The following is a 19,306-nucleotide window of genomic DNA, read 5'->3' as shown; positions in this document are numbered from 1 at the left end:
CACTCACCAAAAGAATGGAAGAGAAGCTGAGAACTACACAGCGAAGAATTGAACAGATTATATTGGGAATCAGACTGTTAGATAAGAAGAGAAACACATGGATTAGGCAGCAAACTCAAGTAAAGGACATTCTTATCAAAACTAAAGAACTAAAATGGTCTTGGGCCGGACACATAGCTCGAAGACATGATGACAGATGGACTAAGAAAATAACAGAATGGTACCCAAGAGGAGCTAGAAGAAAACCTGGAAGACAAAGGCGGAGATGGATAGATGAAATTCATGAGTTTTTGGGTAGTAAATGGATGGCCAGTGCTCAAAACAGAAGGAACTGGAAAGTTGCTGGAGAGGCCTTCATCCTTTAGTGGATTGAAAATGGCTGATGATGATCATACTGTAATATTAATTTTCATGTTTTTGTGTTTGTAAAATTATAAAGAAATTGTATTTAAAATACATATTTATGTTATTAAAATGATTCAACATTTTTTTATATTATATCTAATTAAAATTTATTTTAATAAAAATAAGGGGCCAAAATGATTTCTTGCCTAAGGGCCCAAAAAATTAGCTATACTACTGGATGGGAGGTTGTTTCAGAAAACAGAAGTCGAAGGAATATTATTATTATTAGCCACATGGTGCAAGGAAGCCTGAGGCTTATGCTGCACCAGCCAAAAAAAAAATTTCCCAAATTATCCAGAAAGAGAGAGAGAGAGAGAGAGAGAGAGAGAGAGAGAGAAAGAGAGAAGTAGAAAGGAATCACCAAGAAAGAGAAGAATGATGATATCCAGCTCAGGACCCTGGGTTTGCCAAGCCCATATTCACCAGATGTGAGCCCCTGGGGTTACATAAATGAAGAAGAAGAAAAGTTGGTTCTGTGAGTTTGAAGTTGGACAGAAAAAGGTTGCTGACTGGTTGCGCCATGTGTTAGAACTGGTTTGGGAGGGAGAGAGAGGGGGGGGACAATTATAGAAGCCAAATCAGAAGAACAGTGCCATGGAAGTATCCATAGAAAAGGCATGTAGCAGAAAACAGAATGCCTATGAGACAGAGAATGGAGAGACTTTGCAAGAGATAGGTCATTAATAACCTGACTGTCCTTTTTTGAATTGAGTCTAAAAGCCTGAGAGAGGTTTTGGGGACACCACCCTAGATGTGGGAACAATATTCCATGGTAGGGTGGATTTGTGATTTGTACAGAATGAACAGCTGTTTGGAAGAAAAGTAATGCTGAGAGCAAAAGAGAAAACCCAGTTTTTTAGATGCAGAGAAAGCAATATTTGTGATGTGCTTATGCCAAGAGAGATTAGAAGTTAGGGTAATCTCTAATATACATATGTGATATTGTTTAGAAATCGGAGTGTTGTCAAAGATAAGAATAGACAGGACAGAGTTTTAGAAAGATTGACATTAACTATGTTAACTTTGCTCCACTGGAGAATTACCTGGAAATCAGCATTTAGGGAAATGGTAGAAGATATTCGAGAAGTTGAAGCTATTTCTCAAACTGGAAAGTGGAACGCAATGTGCTATTATCAGCAAAACTATGGAGAGGATTTCCAGTCAATGGATGAAAGTCATTAATATGAGAGGAAAAGAGTGGGAGAATGAACTGAATTATTATTATTATTCTTGAGGAACAACAGCATTAATAGAGAAGTAGAAGACAGAGAGCCATCTACCAGCACCTGCAGTGAGTTTAGTGTTTTTTTTTCAAAATGGATCACTGTGTTAATCAAATGAAATGCACAACAAACAGCAGTCTTCCTTTTTCTCTTCTGAGTTTTGCATATCACCGATTTTTTCCACCACAAGATTTCACTGTAAAATAACTTATCGTGCTTCATCCGTTTTGAAGTGAGTACACAGTGAAGAGCAATACAATTGTTTTGAATTTAAAAATCTATTTTGGGTAGTTGCAAAAGTGTATGGAATGGAGGAAGTTTTTCAGGTCACTAATTGCTTTTGGAAAGAAATAGATAATTAGTGATGAAAAGTTTTTCAATAAGGAGAGTTCTTGCATGAAGTACTAAGCTGACTTGTTTATAAATACAAAAATCTAAAAGATTTTTGTATTTATAAACAACATTTTTATAGCTTTTATTCATTTTTATCTGAACTGAAAAAAAGAAACCAAATACCATAATAAAAACAAAGTAATACCATAATAAAATATTATGTTATGCAGCCTAGTGTGTGTATGTAACAATGTTTGTAACTTGGGATGTGCCTGTTTCCACTAAATAACAGATACATTTGACTGTGTGCGGTCCAGTGCAGCTGCACATGCCTAATGTTGGCTGTGAATGGCAGTAAATTAAAACAAATATCTGTAAGTAGAACTACACTTTAAGCCCTTAATATTAATATTGTATATGAAAATTGAAATATTATTTTATGATATTCCTTTTATAAAATAACTACTGCATGATAATTGATAAAAAATGTAAATAAACATTAGTGATATTCAAAAATGTCCTAACCCCATATGCTTTCATTTTAGGTGTCTACCAGACTTACATACAAACAATAACTTACATACAACTCAACCATTTTTATCAAGTATTTACAAAAGATTTCCTTTCTTTTTATATATATACCTGAGTTATAAGATTCGATTTTGGGAGGCAGATTACAGTGCTCATGTCTTCAAGAATGATAAGCCTGTTAACTTTTACGCACCAGCTGGCATGTTAATGATCTAGCAACAGCGTTACTTGCTGGTGTGTTTCTGGTGATAGTGTATATAAATCTCAGTATTATTGCATTAATAAAATTTACCACAAATATGAACATGATCTGAAAATATCAGTAAGTTGCAATTACCATTAAAACTTAATGCCTCTTCTTCATTTCAAGATCATAAATAAAACATATTTATTATTCTTAATTTATGATATTATTTTTCTACACTGAAAACTGAAAGATAGATACTGGGCTGGGTGTTCCATATTTTTGCATGCTACTGTACATATCATTCAGGGGAAAACTCAATTCTGCAAACTCTTGGTTGAGACTAAGTTTGCCAATTCAAAGATCCAACAAGATACAGAAAAATGCGAAAGGTTGATTTTATAAAATAACTACTCAGAATAACTAGAAGCACTGATATATATAAGGTACAACTCCTCAGCTTATGCCTAGATTAGTGTGAACAACAAAAAAGAAAGAATGAATGAATTTACCTTTTGATACATGTTTATTCTGGAATTGCGGCGACTTATTTTCTTAGACTTAGAATCACTTGCCTTCTGGGAAATTATGTATACTATTGATTGTTGATTCTGAGGCAGGTCATTGTGAAGACGAAAACTGCTATTTAAGATAACCAGAAGGGAAAAAAAAAACAAAAAAAAAAAAAACATATCTGGCTTAATGAAGTTTAACAACATGCAATAATGATATATGCAAAATACATATTTTTTTATGAAAAAACAATTCCGCATTATTGTTAATAAAACTTATAGTGTACAGGACAGATATGAGATACTTTCTCTCAAAGAATGCCATAATGCATTCTAGTTATTTTTCTGTTAACTCTTAGGGTCATTATGAAGTTTAGTCACTCTGTCTTTAGAATGAGCCAAGCAAAAACCAACTGGCTTAATAAATTTTAAACCAACATTAATAACAAAGTATGGGGCTCATACTTTGTTAGTAATTCTAAACATGAGAATTTGAAAAATACAAAGTATTAGTATGCTTCGTAAAGTCTTTGTTTAAATTCATATTATTTCATATTCCAAAAGCAATGTTAGGAAAGTTCAATTACTTCATGCCAATACTTACACTTGTTAGCACTGCAGATTTTTCCATACCTATAAGCTTTACCACAGTCTTTTATAAATTACATGTCTTATTTGTAGACACTCCCTAAAAGTAAATTAAGAAATGCTTTGATTGTTTTTTGAACTTTTCTTTTTCAACTTTTCGCTGCCCACATCAACCAAAGCTTGCACTTGGTCATCACGCAACACTGCGGCAACCCCCAAGGCAGAATGTGCTGGTCCCACAGGAACTAGTAGTGGTTGGTGACTCTATTATCAGGGAAACGGGAACATGTTTTGTAAAAAGGATAGGTGGAACAGGACCAGGGTATGTCTGCCAGGGGCAAAGGTTGATGACGTTGTAGAGTGGATATCATCTTTTAAGGACACAAAAGGTGATATAGTTGTACACATTGGCACTAATGATATTAAGAGTAGGAGACCGGCAGAATTACTTAACAAGTACAGGTCACTGTTGAAAAAAAGCCATGAATTAGGGTTGAATTTGAAAGTGTCCGCAATTCTGCCCAGACACGATAGGAGGGAGAATATGATTATTATTATTATTATAATCATAATAATATTATTATTATTATTAGCTATATGGTGCAAGGAAGCCTGAGGCTTATGCTGCACCAGACAGAAAAAAAATTCCTGAGTCACCCTGAGTGAGTGAGTAAGTGAGAGAGAGAGAGAGAGAGAGAGAGAGAGAGAGAGAGAGAGAGAGAGAGAGAGAGAGAGAGAGAGAGAGGAATCATCAAGAAAGAGAAGAATGATGATATCCAGTTCAGGACCCTGGGTGTGCCATGCCCATTCTCACCCCGGGGGTGAAATGTGATGAGAGCCTTGTCGATCAATTCGGCCCTGGAATCATTGTGCAAGGCTCAAGGGGTAAAATCTTTTAAAGCCTGGTCTATACTTGTTAACAGGAGAGACTGCTTCTACAGGGATGGGATACACTTAAGTAGAAAGGGTGCAAGAATATTTGCTGATGCAATCGAGGCAGCGTTAGGTGGGTCAGAAAACTGCTAGCTTGGGGGGGGATACAAGGACTAATAGATTAACAGTAGCCACTGGCAGCGGTGAAAGTGATTCTTGCACTGCTTCTATTGGAATTAGCAGAAGCCTGGAAAACAAGATGCAGGATATTTCAGAGACTGCTGGGAGTTATTGCAGTACAAGTAAACACATGGATTGCGTTAGGGTAGCTAAGAATAGGAACAGGTGCATGTATACTTGTGTGTACACCAATGCTAGGAGTTTGGTAAATAAATTTTATGAATTTGAGGTATTGCTCAAAACATCAAAGGCAAATGTTGTTCGGATATCAGAGACGTGGTGTCACACACAGATACAAGGAATGCATAACTGGAATTTGGGGAGTACAATGTGTACAGAAAGGATAGACAGGATAGGAAGGGAGGAGGGGTTATGCTATTAGTTAAGAAACACATAAAATCCAAGGAAGCAAAGCCAGTCGACATTCGCTGGACAGTGCAGTGTCGAGTCAGTTTGGTGTGACATAAGCATTGGGAGATCAAAATTGAGAGTAGGAGTGTGCTATAGGCCTTATGACTGCTAAGTATAATAAACTGTACAGGGAAATAGGGTGGGCCAGTAAATCAGAGTTTTATAATGGGGGATTCTAATTTCCCAGATATTGACTGGAATTTGTGGGTTGGTCACTCACACACTAGCAAGGCTTTTATGGATTTATTGGATGATTGTTTTCTACATCAGCATGTTCGGGAGGCAACTAGAGAGAGTAATACTCTTGATCTGATTATCAGTAGTGATTCTTCATGCATTAAGAATCTGCAGATAAAGGAACCACTAGGTGGCAGTGATCACAGTGTGCTGAAGTGGGATTTACTCAAAGAGGTAACTACCATCAGGGGTAAAGGAAAGGGTTTTTGCTTTCGTAAAGGCGACTATGATGGTCTGAGACAGTATTTAAATTTTATACAGTGGGACCAACTGATGATGTTACCAACAGCAAGTTCAAAATGGGAAGCATTCAAAGAACCTATCTTGGAAGCTACTAGGCTTTACATACCAACTAAGAAATATTTTTCAAGGTTTAGGCCTAAATGGATGTCAGACGAACTAATGAGACATATGGCACAGAAGAAAAATGCATGGGATACGTATAAATTAATGGGTGACATGGAAGCCTATGATAGATATAAGTTGGTCTGTAACCAAGTCACAAAGGAGATTAGGCAGGCAAAGGCAGATTATGAGAAATCCTTGGCAAAGGATGCAAAGAAAAACAGAAAAGAGTTCTTTACCTATGTAAACTCTAGAAGGAAAGGGATGAATCAGATTGGTCCACTGGATATTGATGGTTCAACAGTTGAGGATCCTGCTCAGGTGGCTAACAAACTAAACGAGTATTTTGCATCTACATTCACACATGAGTTATTCAGGAAGGGGAATTGCAGAGGTGAAGTAAACTCTGGCAGTGAGCTAAATGATTTTGTAATAACTGAGAGGAAAGTGGAGGAGAAATTGTTGAGGATAAACATAAAAAAGGCACCTGTGGTGGATGGGATCAATCCAGTTATATTAAAGGAGGCACCAAAAGGAAGTAAGCAAACCCTTAGCCATAATTATGAGAGCTTCTTTGGACTCAGGGGAGGTACCCATAGACTGGAGATGTACAAATGTGAACCCAATTCACAAAGGAGAATCAAAGGCTGACACAAGTAATTATAGACCTGTGAGTTTAACTTCTGTTCCAGGAAAATTAATGAAGGCACTGGTTAAAGAAGCACTGCAGGATCATCTAGACAAGACTTCAGTTATAGCTCGGACACAGCATGGTTTTGTTAAGGGAAAGTCTTGCCTGACCAATTTGATTGGATACTATGATGCAGTCACAAAAGAACTGGATGCAGGGAATAACTTTGATATTATATATTTGGATCTTAGAAAGGCTTTTGATACTGTTGCACATGGAAGACTGCTGCACAAATTGGAGCAGTGTGGCATTGGAGGCAAATTGCTGCTATGGATAAAGGGATGGTTGAGGGGGAGAAGACAGACAGTGGTAATCAATGGACACAGCTCATCGTGGACTAATGTTATTAGTGGAGTCCCTCAGGGTTCAATGTTGGGTCCATTATTGTTTTCTGTATTTATAAATGATATTGTTGATGGTATATCAAGCTTAATGTCCAAGTTTGCAGACGATACAAAGGTTGGCAGGGTTGTTAAGGACACTACTGACGCTATGCTGCTGCAACAGGATCTGGAAAGGTTGAGCAGATGGGCTGAGAGGTTGCAAATGAAGTTTAACATTGACAAATGTAAAGTACTACATATGGGAAACAGCAACTCCAGAGCAACGTATCAACTCTGTGATACGACACTGACAGTGGTAGAGAATGAAAAGGACCTGGGGGTATTGTGCAGGCCAGTTCTCTGAGCAGTGCAGATGGTCTGCAAGAGTAGCTCATGGTGTCTTGTCAATGATATGCAGGAATTTTTCTAGTAGGGATAAGAAGGTGATTATTCCCTTGTATAAGGCAATGGTCAGGCCACACCTTGAGTACTGTATACAGGTCTGGAGGCCTCATTTCATGAAGGATGTAGAGCTGCTGGAACGAGTACAGAGAACGGCAACAAGATTAGTGAATGGAACAAAGGGTTGCTCTTACGAAGAAAGGCTTAAGCTTTGCAAATTACAGTGTCTGGAGACTAGACACCGGCGAGGTGATCTGATAGAGGTGTATAAAGCCTTGAATGGTTTGAGCATGCTCAATGCCGATGGGATTTTGTCTCTTGTTCAGAATAACCTGAGAGGGCATAAATTCAGATTGAGGAAAGACAGATGTAGGATAGATGTGCGGAAATTTGCCTTTAGCCAGCGGGTAGTTCGTTGGTAGAACAGACTTCCATCCCTTGTTGTGGAAGTTGATAGCCTAAATAAATTTAAGGCTCAGCTGGACAGGTATTTCGAACAAACAGAGGGGTGAAATGGAAGTGGTTTTTTTTTTTTTTTTTTGGCTGATGCTGCATAAGCTTGCTTTCTTGCATCATATTCATATGCCTCTACTAATGCTAATGCTACTACTTAAGGTGAAATTTTCTTCAATGATGTTATTACAATGGATCATAAGAAGCCACCAGAAAATCACTTGTCTAGTATAGGAATCACTTGAGGCTAGTATAGGAGTACTATATGAAATATAAAGTTGTCATTGTTTAAGAAGCTTTTGGTACAACTACTTTGGTCATAATGCAACAGGCAGAATTTTACAAGTTCATGTAGCCTTTATTGTGTATTACATCTCTACAAGTGTTGATTGTGTGTGCATGTGTATGATCACAGGCTGATTTTCATATTGTGATGGCTGAAAAACTCTGAACAGCTCAGGGAAGTGGGAGATTACCTGCTCTGTCTGAGATTGCATACTGCAGCCGTGATTGAAGAGGCCTGTAAGAATCCCACCAATCTGAATCTAAAGGAAAATTAAACTTTTTGATAAAGAAGTAAATATCAGTATATTTATTGTTCCAGAGAATTACATAATCACTGACTGGCAACAACATACCCATTACAGCTGAAGTTTGAAGGGTTGTAGCAGATAGCAAATATATGTAAATAATAACAGAATAAGTTGTATTTACTTGAGTAAGATATAAAAAAAAGAAGAAAAAAAAAGAAAGATAAACACTACAGGTTAGAAGATAGGACGGAGCCAAGTTTCTTTGTGTGAGAATGTATATCTACACCAAGATGCTGAATCAGTTTGAGCAAGGGAATAAATAATAAAAAAACCTATCCAAACAAAATATTCAAATTCAATTAGAGAAGAATTAATGAAGGTTTCTGCCTAGCATGCATCAAGGGGTGTGTATGGGGGGTGGGGATATGCCAGCTAATCTTATCCCAAAGAGAAGAGGTCTGCCAAACATTTGAGAAGAGATTGGACACTGCATGCAGTAACTTTATTTGAATCAACTCCTTGAGTGGAACCCAATTTAAATATTTTGTGTTGCAGCAGATGGTATATTCATGGAGAGTTCAAGTTTTCCCATGTTAATAATCAATATTTTAGAGGCATAATGCTGACAGATTTTGGCAGATTTGAGCTTATAATATAGAAAAAAGAAGAAAGGCTTTTATATAGCAAAGAATGATAATTGAGTTAGAGATACGAAGCAGCTGTTGTCTCAGTACTCACATCTTACAGAGAGACAGAATTGATGTGAGAATGAAGATAAGTATCAGAGAGTACTTTCAGATCTAGATAGGACAAAACTGATAGTATGAAGGTCCAAAAGACACTAAAATAATTAATGACCACAGCAACAACATCATTAATATGTGAATTGCTTTAATATGTCTCCTTAAGGTGGAGATAACTCAGATTTTAATACCATCGGCAAAAGCGATGAGGGGCACTTGCATAAGCAGAAGTGGCAAAATTAAGATGGAAAAGGGAAGGGCATAAAGGGAGCCATTCTGCAGAAATCTGGCAGATAGTTCATTAATAAGAAAGGTATCATTTCACTGAAAAAGAAGGGTTCTAAGAAGGAGGGAGTTCTGTATGAAAAAGAGCAAATTATCCTGTAATCCATAAATTTTACAATAGGTAAAGGAACACTGACAGGGAAAGTGTCAAATGAAGTCAAGGTAACCCAGGTCAAGTTGACCATTGTGGTTTATGAATTAAGATACAAGAAAAATAGTTCTAGAATATTAGGAATGGTAGTAAAAATGACACCTACCATAGGCATAATTTTTTTTTCCATAGTGAATGTGAGAGAAAGAAGGAGATGGAATTTATGAAGTTAGAAGAGGTTTGTTACATTAAAAACTTGAGGAAGATATGGAAATGGGCTGCCAGTCTTTTAATAGTTTAGGATTGGTGATTTTAGGAATAGGAAAGACAGAGTAATCAGGCCAGGATGAATGTAAAAATTATTCAGTTAAACATTTGTTAAATAGAGAGACTAATATTTCTAAACTTTCAGCACTAGTATGCTTTATAACAAAGTTGGGTATTATCAGGTGTGGCAGCATTAGAGAGTTGTATTATTAATGTCCTTCTGAGATCAGAAGCAATAAAGAATTTGGATTCCCATAAAAGGATTAGAGAGGAAAATTGACAGATTAGGAAGGGAGGAAGGATCGTTAAACCCTTACGTGTTCAATTATGCAAAGAGGTCAGGCAGGGTGGTGTGATCAGTCAGAGGATAAGATCTTTTACAAGAGGGAAGAAAGATTCCAAGGATTCAAAGATTTTCCTTTTTTTTTTATGAGAGAAACGAGTTGCATGATTATGAGTATACAGATGACAGTTATAGTCAGTGGGGAATTCTGATTTGCCCTAAAGCACTTTTGCTTACAAGAAAATGCAGCATTCACTTCTTCACTTTATCAGCATTTGGAAATTGTTGTGACGTGAGTCACCTTGGAGAAGGCAGCAGATGCAGTAATCTTACTCCTGAGCTTTGCATCTATAAAAAAATTAAACAAATAAATTTTTACTTATGAAATTACCTAACTGAATAATTGCTTTTGTTGTCAAGACGAGGAGGTGTGGCAATAGATCTTCATAAGCACTTTAGCAAGATGTGACAGGTTGAGATGGCTCACTCATTTTTTTGCATGCCATTCTTTTTTTTGGCATACATGGTCAAATCCAAATGGAGATATTCATTATCTTTTTTCCTCCATATTCTTTTGATTCTTTTCATAGAAAAAATACCAAAGAAGTTATAGAGAAATATCAGATATAGGCTAAATCTGAATAATAATGCCATAATTTTACTTGTTGTAACCACAGTTTTGGGAATTTTTTTTTTTTTTTTAATTGTGATCATAAACATAAAAGGTATTAGAACCTATAATACTCTCTATCACATGTGGGTTGATGTTGAGAACAAGGCCATCTTTATCTATCATCCCCTGATCACTCATAACCTTTGACTGGACCAGCCTTTACACTTTGTAAAGAGCTCACTACTATGTGTATGCGTTTTTTAAAAATTTTCCAGTAAAGTATCATTATTATTTCTCCCTGTTGGGAGGGTTTCACCCCATTACAGGTACTGCTACTAATTGCACAGGTGGTGGTTATGTCTGGCTATTACTGTTGGTCGAGAAACTCTGACTATCCAGGATTGCAACTTTCTGGAGTTCCTTGTAAGTGTTCTCTGGGAGAACTAATGCTGCTACCCTACACAAGAGTGTAGGGTAGCAGAATAGGTCTCCCAGATTCTACACCAGATACCCTACACAAGAGTATCTGGCAACATGCCGGTGGCTGACACAGCAATCAGAATGGTTGTCACTTGTTCCATATGCCACATTTCTCTGACCTCCTGCCTTAGGTTTGTGCACTTACTGATCTTTTCCTTGTAGGTTTTCTGGATGTTGCTCACATTGGGCACCGCTATGTTGTTCAGCACGTAATCCTCAATGAGGATTACGTGCTGATCAACATAGTGGTGCCCAATCCGAGCACATAAAACAGACAGCACATAATCCTGAATGAGGATTATGTGCTGTCTGTTGTGAGGTATTGTCTTGTCCATTATTATGGTGCAGTCCAAGCACAGCTTATGGGTTGGAATTTCTGTACAGGCTGGGGGTTCATACTTGTAATAGGTACACTTTCTTTGATCAAATGGTATTTCCTTGCTGGCTTCTGATGTATTATCCTGGCGACCTGGTCGTGTCTATGAGTGTACTCTGTCTGGGGGATCACTCTGCATCCTCCTGTGGCCTGTTGGATATATCTAAGGCCAGGGGAAAAAAAATTATTATTTTTTCATTTTCAGCTCTTTCAGTTGAAGTTATGAAATTCATGGTAATTAATTTATAAGTAGGAACCATATAATATATATTTTTATTGAGAGTTTTATTAGATTTGAGATTTCCTTCTGTTATGAAGCAAATTAAATTACTGTATTCTTGATTAATTAACATATTAAATTGTGTTTTACAAATATATTAAATAAACTTAGTAGCATTTGGTAGCTTATTTTTTAAATTTAGCTAGTGATTCTGTACCTTATGAAAAAAATGGAGTCACTGGTTAAAGACGTCTTATCTAGGATCATCTAGATAAGGCTGCAGTTATAGTTCAAATACAGAAAGGGTTTGTTATGGGAAAGTCGTGTCTGACAAATTTGACTGGATACTATGATTTTGTCACAAAAGAATTGGATGCAAAAAATAATTTTGATATCATGTACTGTACTTGGATTTTAGGAAACCCTTTTGATACCGTTGCACATGGAAGACTACTGTACAAATTGGAGCAGTATGGCATTAAGGGCAAGTTACTGCTACGGATAAAGGGTTGGTTGAGTGGAAGAAAACTGAGAGTGGTACTCAATGGACACTGCTCTTCGTAGACTAATGTTATTAGTGCAGTCCTCCAGGGGGGTCGGTGTTGTGCCCATTGTTGTTTTATATATTTATCAATGATATTGATGAAGATATATCAAGCTTAATGTCAAAGTTTGCAAATGATACAAAGGTTGGCAGGGTTAATAGCAGTAATGACAGTATGCTGTTGCAACAGGATCTGGAAGAATTGGGCAGATGGGTTGACAGGTGGCAACTGAAGTTTAACATTGAAAAATGGAAAGTACTGCATATGGGTAGCAGTAACCCCAGAATAATGTACCAACTGTGCAGTACTACACTCAGGGTACTGGAGAATGAAAAAGACCTGGGGGTAATTGTGCAGTCAGATATGAAGTTTTCTGAGCATTGTAGACAGGCTATCAGAGTAGGTCATGGGTCTTGTCAATGATATACAGGAATTTTGCGAGAAGGGATAAGGAGGTGATTATTCCCTTGTATAAGGCAATGGTCAAACCACACCTTCAGTACTGCATACAGGTCTGGAGATCTCATTTCAGGAAGGATGTAGTGCTGCTGGAACAAGTATAGAGAAGGGCAACGAGATTGGTGAGTGGAACAAAGGGTTGCTCTTACCAAGAAAGGCTTAAGTTCTGAAAATTGCAGCATCTGGAGACTAGGCACCTGCAAGGTGATCTGATTGAGGTGTATAAGGCCTTGAATGGTTTGAGCAAGCTCAATGCTGATGGAATTCTTTCTCTTCCTCAGATTACTGACCTAAGGGGGGCATAAATTCAAATTGAGGAACGACAGTTATAGAATAGCTGTGTGGAAATACGTCTTTAGCCAGCAGGTGGTTGATTGCTGGAACAAACTTTCGTCTGTCTCTGTGGAAGTTGACAGCTTAAATAAATTCAAGTCAGAACTGGACAAACATTTGGAGTGGATGGATGGGTGAAATGGGAAGGTTTTTTTTTTTTTTTTTGGCTGATGCTGTATAAGCTTGCTTTCTTGCATCATATGCTTCTACCAATGCTAATGCTAACATCAAAATATTTCTTCACTTTTGTACATAGGTACTTCAATATCTAATCGAAAAATGTTTATGGGGAACATTGGACTCACCAGTTTCTATGAGAACACCAAAGTTAAGAAACATTAACAAATAATACCGTTGTTGCCAATGTTTTTATATTATTTACAAGAGGGGGATCTGCGGAAAGGTGTGAGCATCATAAAGGATCTGTGGGGCCAAAAAGGTTAGAAACACTGTTCTAAACCTCACCATTACTCAAAAATCAGATGACATCATAGGGTTTAAAGTACAGAAAAATGTTGTAATATTAAACATAAAGGCATGGGTTTTAATTTCAGAAAAGGAAACTCCAGCAGTTTAAGGTGCTATGTTGCATCTATTAATTTGACGGACCACAGAGGCAGGGCAAATACATTAGAATCATGGAATGTCTTGAAAGCAATAATCACAGAAGCCAGGATCACATACATACCAACAAGGAGGAGGATGCACGAATACTGAGTTGGCCAGTTTAATTCAACAGAAAAAGATGGAATGGGAAAGTTACAGAGTGATGAAAAGTATGGAAGTCTACAACAGCTACAAGTTGATCTGCAATAGTACCGTAGATAATGTTAGGGAGGCCAAGACTACATATGAGAAAGCATTGGCTAAGAGAGCAAAGTCAATGGGGGACAAGGAATTTATGTATATGAACACAACGAAGAAGAAAGCTATCAGATTGGACCATTGTACATTGGGTATTGAAAATTTTTAGATAACCCAACTGACATTGCAGATGAATTGGATAGGTACTTTGCATCGGTTCTTAATGAAAAAATACTCTTCATGCAAGAAAAACTACCCGGTAGTTTTGAGGGACACTGCCATGGAGTGTATCGAACCATTGAGGTTAATTATGAGGACACCTTTGGATTCAGGGGAAGATTCCTTTGGATTGGAGAAGTGCCAACATATCGCCAATACATAAAGGTGGTTTTAAGAGTGAAGTTGGTAACCAGACCAGTTAGGCTGACTTCAGTGGCAGGAAAAATCTTAGAGGCAATGATTAAGAGTTCAATCCAGGAACATTTAGATAGTTATGGCAATTTGAAGGTCACGCAACATGGCTTTGTTTAGGAAAAATCATGTACAAGTTAGTGCAACTGCATCATATTAGTACACAGTCAATTCTAGATTAGCAAATTATTTGCAAAAGCAGCATCGTTTTAGTCATATCTCATATTGTGAATATCTTCACGACAATTTGCCATGACATTGCACTACTTCAAATAAGTAACACCACCTGAAGGAGAAGACTGTTGTTACTTATTCTCAGTGGATACCACCACCCAGACAGCACCGTTTCAGGGCTATTCTGGCCTGAAACGGTGCCGTCTGGGTGGTGGTATCCACCTGATCAAATTACATCAAGATATCAAAAATCTGCACTCCAGGAGCAACAATTCCACACCCACCAGTGGGAGCACATTAAATGCTCCATTACATATGATCATGCCCTAATTTAACTGCAGATCCTCCTCACCCTTGAACCACAGCCAACTGCTCCACTTTTCCATAATCCTTCTGATGCTTTATACTGTTTAGCACCCTTTATACCCTCGAAAGATCCTATCCACAGCTGTATGGTCCAAGGAAGCCTCCTTCTCCAGAAATTTACACAATTAGGGACTTGTTCTTGATTTGTGCACAGTCTGTACAAATCATCTCTTCCACCGCATTGGCTGCAGAAATAGTCCCTCCTGCAGTGCTTGGCCACACGACAAAGAGCCATATATCAATTGCACTGCATCGTGGATCCCACACTTTGTGAGATCACACACTCTGTGAGAACTTCAGTCCACAAAAATGTGCTCTGGAAATTAAGGTTTTCCTAATTTCTTTTGAAACTTGAATCACAAAATTATAACCAGGCTTCTTCCTGATCTTGTTTCTTGCCGAGACAGACACAGATGATAGAAAATGGTCCTCTGATAGTCTAGTCTTTCAAATTCCTTTACCAGAGTTGTTTCATGAGAGAACATGTTTCATGTTTTCTTGACAATTTTATCTATGTCAATTACTTTCATGTTCTCTTGGCAATTTTATCTATGTAAATCACTTTCATGTCCTCCAACACTGGATGAACAGTCTTGAGGAGTTTGGTCTAAACCGCTTTACTAGAACCGTATCTCTCTGATACAGCTTTTGTTATCACAGCTTTAGACTTGTATTGTTCTTCATGTACTACAGGTCAAGCCACTTCTGCAAAGGTGCCTCCGTAGCCAGGTGGGAAGGAGCAGCAGTGCGTAGCACACGCTTCTTGATTAGACCGGGGTTCGAGCCCGTCACCACCAAATACGGAGGATGCGGAAAGGTCAGGGAATGACCACCGCATATCCCGGAGCAATATGGCCTTAGTTGCTAATGCTCCTAAAAACCAAATAACAAACAAACAAACTTCTGCAAAGGCTCTCTCCTGGAACAAATCTTGAACAGGAGAAGTGTGTTGGCCATTAGCCCCTTGTTTTCCATTTGAGTCTCTATAACAACAGTTTTGGGTTCATCTTATAGTGGTGAGATTTTCACTGTCATTAGTTTGGATAGGTCCAGTTCTTTGGCCATGATGACTGATAGATATCAACTGCTATCTTACTCTATGCAGTTTCAAAGCCATCAGAACCCAGTAATTGGTTTTTTTTTTTTTTGAGTCAAATCTGAACCATAACCAGCAGCAGACACCACCACTTCCAACACAGGAGCCCTTGCACTAGGTTGCTGTTCACTGGATTCAGTAACTTCATCTTCCATGTGGTCACAATAGGAAAATTAACTAAAGTATTAAATGAGAGTAAGATAAAATGCACACACAATGACCTTGGCAATTATCTGTCTCCACAACAGAGCCAGCAATCAGAACATTATAGTAATAGTATTCACCATATAATGCAAAGAAGCCATAGGCTTTTGCTGCACTGGCAAAAAAAAAAAAAAAAAAAACACAGCTTAGATAAGAAAATACAAATTATATGCTTCCCTCCTCACACAGGTAACTGTCCAGTTGACTTTGATTCTGTCAGCCTCAACTGCCTGCGAGGGCAGGCAGTTGAGGAAAACTTCCTACAATCTAATCTAAATTTCAACCCCTGTAAGTTGAATTTATGACCCTTAGTTCTGGAATTTATGACTAAAAATTCCACCCTCATTCATTTCACTAATTGTTCAATACAAATTGTTCCCTACAGAGCCTTATAAATCTCAATCAGGTCACCTCTTTGAGTTGCCTGATTGCGTTGCCTTTCCTCACATGGTTGTTCTTTTGCTTATCTCACCATTTGAGTTGTCCTTCTTTGGACCCTTTCAAAAAGCTCAATGTCTTTTTTCAGATGAGGTCTCCATACTTGAACACAGTATTCCAAATGTGATCTTACAATTGTCTTATACAGTGGGATTATGACCTCCCTATCTCTACAGGATAATGTTCAATAAATCATCAATAGGACACTATGGGCTTTCCTGGCTGCCTGTTTGCACTGTCCAGAAAACTTCATATTGCGCGTATCGTAACTCCTAGATCCCTTTCTTCCTCCACTGTGTTTAATTCAACCCCACCGAGTGTATAAATTATTTGGGGTTTGCTATTCCCCAAGTGCTAGACCTCGCATTTAGGAGCATTAAAACCTAGCTGCCACTTCTCTGACTATCTTTGAAGTCTGTTCAAGTCATTCTGATGGAGCACTGCTTGGCACTGATCATTAATGAATCTACCAATCTTTATATCATCTGCAAATTTTGACATTACACTTTCTATCCCTTCACTGATGTCATTTATGAAAATGAGAAACAACAGTGGTCCAAGAACCAATCCTTGAGGGACCCCAATCCCGACATTACACCAGTCTAAGAATATCCATTAATCACAACCTTCTGCCCTGCAGCCATCCAGCAATCCATTTTAGAATCTTACCAGTAATCCAAACATGTTCAAGCTTATACAGCAACCTCTCATGAGGGACCGAGTCAGATGCTTTGCTAAAATCCAAATAGACTATAATCCAAATGTTGAAACTGTTTAGACCTCTATCAACAACAGAAAGAATAGTGGCAGATGTAAGACTGTTTGGTGTGAGGGAAGATTCTACAGTTACAAGGACTTGTTTCTGTAATGCATTAGACATTTTGACTTTTATTGTTATTCTGTGACTCTAGTTGAGTCATTTGTTGTACCTCTGGTTGGAGGTACCGGTTGAGTTTAGCGTTAGGGCTCCTGTTGTTCAGTGAGCCCATAATGATTGTGGCAAGTAATGGAGTAATTGATAACAGAGACCTACCTCCTTGTGGTTAGGATGGTAATGTGTAGTGGGTTTGTTGTTTGTTATTTGGTTTTTAGGAGCATTAGCAGCCATATTGGTCTGGGATATGTGGTGGTCATTCCCTGACATTTCCGCATCCTCCGTATTTGGTGGTAATGGGCTCGAACCCCAGTCTAATCAAGAAGCGTGTGCTACACACTGCTGCTCCTTCCCACCTGGCTACAGAGGCGTCTCATAGTGGGTAGGGGTGTGTGTGTGTGTGTGTGTGTGTGTGTGTGTGTGTGTGTGTGTGTGTGTGTGTGTGTGTGTGTGTGTGTGTGTGTGTGTGTGTCCCTTCTGCAAGGCTAGAGGTCTCCTAGTAATCTCTTATTTATTATTTGTTTTTCATTAAAATTGAACCAAATGGGGTCTCTGTTCATGTGTAATTAAACAAACTAATAGGTTATGTTGCCATTATACAGATGAGAATTAGATGCATATGGGGGAGAGCATAACAGCCATCTACTCATAGATACCAGTTCACTTAAATGTAAATGTAACAATATGCAACAGTTTCATTATGTTTGGTTCTTTTAGGAGAATCTGTAATAAAAGTGACCAGAATTTGGTCACTTTTATTACAGTCAGAATTTGGAAACAAGATGTTTACAATGGAGAAATGTATGCCAGTGAAGTTAACAGTGCTCAACAAAGCAAGCTACTGGTGCATTCTCTGTTTGGATTTTATCTTTTGAGATCTCTCTCAGAAGCCATCTAATGTCAGCTGCAAAGGCTACTACTGTTAAGTGGCTTCTTTCAAGGTATTTTGAAAGGCATCATCTGCCTGTTCTAACTATTCTTTATGCTCAGTAGGGCTCATCCAAGCTTAATGTTTTTAGGGCCAACCAAGAAAATCACACTATTTTAGATTATGAATTTAGAATATTTACGTACCTCTATATAAATAAATCCAGAAGTATATTTTTTAGTCCTGTGATCTTTCTGTGTAACCATTTTACCCATTACATGCTACATTTCTTGATAGAGATGACACTATGCCTGTTAGCATGTCTTTTTAGATAAAAAAACAAACAAAAAAAAAATACTGTAATGTTGCACATCCACATCAAAGAAGATTTGTAATATAATTTCTAAACCGAAACAAATGATATATATGTATGATTTGATTAGCAAATGAAGACAAAATGCAGAATTAAGGAATGAATTTTTAAGAAATTGTTATTTTTTTTTATATATATTTACAGAGAGCAGTATTTTGAAAAGTGCAGCTGATGTCTTGGTGGAAATGATCTGCCATATTTCAAAATCTATTATATTTTATAATTATATAACAGATATAATCTATTATACCTGTTATACTTCGAAATATAAGCGCCTGCATTTAATGATCATGAAATTGTATTTTCACTAACTGATGAACTGGTTATGTTATGTTATGTTATTTGGTTTTTAGGAGCATTAGCAACTAAGGCCATATTGCTCCGGGATATGCGGTGGTCATTCCCTGACCTTTCGCATCCTCCGTATTTGGTGGTGACGGGCTCGAACCCCGGTCTAATCAAGAAGCGTGTGCTACGCACTGCTGATCCTTCCCACCTGGCTACGGAGGCGCCGATGAGCTGGGACATGGATTTTAACCTTTGATTTATCAGAGAAAATAAAAGTTTGATTACTTATTAGTCCAAATAATGTACTTGTGCCTGCTCACTTCGTCAATTTTTTTTTTTTTTTTTTTTCTTTTTCAATATAAGAAATGACTGATTCCTAGAATGAGTGGCATTTTTTCTTGTATTACTCAGTCATTCTCAAGTAGTTCTAAACCAGTACAATCCTCTCGTATACTTCTGATATGGGTTGTGGATTTGAACTAGTATTCTGG

The 19,306-nt window shown here is 37.7% G+C and overlaps 1 protein-coding gene across 1 annotated transcript in view; it reads right to left on the bottom strand.

Moving 5' to 3' along the window:
- LOC150089481 (WD repeat-containing protein 47-like) overlaps positions 1-19,306 on the bottom strand; it is a 279,929-nt gene that overhangs the window by 212,649 nt on the left and 47,974 nt on the right. The window lies entirely within an intron of this gene.

Source organism: Mastigoproctus giganteus, chromosome 2 (genome assembly GCF_048544385.1).
Source record: "Mastigoproctus giganteus isolate SK-2022 chromosome 2, ASM4854438v1, whole genome shotgun sequence".
Classification (NCBI taxonomy): Eukaryota; Metazoa; Arthropoda; class Arachnida; order Uropygi; family Thelyphonidae; genus Mastigoproctus; species Mastigoproctus giganteus.
Note: the sequence above shows the minus strand (reverse complement) of the source record. Positions and strands in the feature narration are given on the sequence as shown.